Raw genomic sequence first — 1,611 nt, 5'->3', positions numbered from 1 at the left:
AGATCGGAACTCAAACAAGTCTAGAGCTCCTCCTCCGGCAGCAACAGTGCTACGCCAAACAACAATGACCGGGCGAGAAAGCCCCCTTCAGGATGCCGTCATTGCGGCGGTCCCCATTGGAACAATGAGTGCCCACATGCACAGATGAATGCCCATCAGGCTATGGATGATGGGACTGATGACGACTCAGACGATGCGGAACAGACTGAACCAGTAGGTGCCTTCAATGCAATTGTGGGTTCCATTTCTGAGGCACTAGCGGAGACCAGTGCTGGTATTCGTAAGAAGAAGGACTCATGTCCCGTCTCCAGGAAAGGGAAAAAGAAGGCGAATGAAGGGACTCCTCTTAAACAAGAGAGGACCTTAATGTTCGTCGAGATGAAGGTGAATGGCAAGCCCATTCGGGCTATGATAGACACGGGTGCTACCCACAACTACTTAGCCTCGACTCAGGTGGAGCGCCTTGGAATAGTTGTAGGGAAAGGTAAAGGTAGCGTCAAGGCTATCAACTCGCCTCCCCAGCCAGTGGGTGGAATAGCTAAAGAAGTACCGGTGAAGCTTGGTCCTTACGAAGGAAAATTCAACCTGCGAGTGGTGATCATAGATGACTTCGAGTTGATTGTTGGGCTGGAATTCCTAAGGCAAACCAACACCATGCCTGTACCATTTGCAGACATGCTATTGATGATGGGTACCAATAGGGCCAAGCCCTGCATTATCCCGTGCCTGCCCATGAAGATGGCCGTTGAGAACATCTCGGCCTTGCAGTTGAAGAAGGGGGTCAAAAGGAATGAACCTACGTTCCTGGCAACCCTCTGCATTGAAGATATAGAACGCTCCTCGGGTCCCATTCCTGAACCCGTGAAGGAGTTACTACTGGAGTTTGAAGATGTCATGCCACAAGACATGCCAAAGCGGCTCCCGCCTAGGCGCACTGTGGACCATGAAATTGAGTTGGTGCCGGGCGCGAAGCCACCTGCCCGGGCGCCTTACAGAATGTCACAACCCGAACTCACCGAGCTTCGGAGACAATTGACGGAAATGCTTGATACAGGGATCATTGTACCCTCCAAGTCCCCATATGGGTCCCCTGTTCTATTCCAAAAGAAACATGATGGCAGCCTGCGACTCTGTGTGGATTATCGAGCTCTAAACAAGATCACCGTGAAGAACAAGTACCCCATTCCCCTAATGGCGGACTTGTTTGATAGACTGGGTGCTGCTACGGTGTTCACCAAGATAGATCTGAAGACAGGTTATTGGCAAGTTCGGATTGCAGAGGGTGATGAACACAAGACGACTTGTGTGACAAGATATGGGTCGTACGACTTCCTGGTCATGCCATTCGGCTTGACCAACGCCCTGCTACGTTTTGCACTCTCATGAACCAAGTCTTCCGAGAGTACATCGACGAATTTGTGGTGGTCTACTTAGATGACATTGTGGTATATAGCCAGACATTGGAAGAACACCTGGGACACCTGCGGAAGGTCCTAGCACGGTTGCGAGAACATGAACTATATGTAAAGCTGTCCAAGTGCTCTTGCTCAGAAGCAAATTGATTTCCTCGGACATGTCATCGAGGAAGCGCATCAAGATGGACCAGCAGAA

This window comes from Nicotiana attenuata, unplaced genomic scaffold (genome assembly GCF_001879085.1).
Source record: "Nicotiana attenuata strain UT unplaced genomic scaffold, NIATTr2, whole genome shotgun sequence".
Taxonomy (NCBI): Eukaryota; Viridiplantae; Streptophyta; class Magnoliopsida; order Solanales; family Solanaceae; genus Nicotiana; species Nicotiana attenuata.
The sequence above is the reverse complement of the archived record's forward strand: the minus strand, read 5'-3'. Positions refer to the sequence as shown.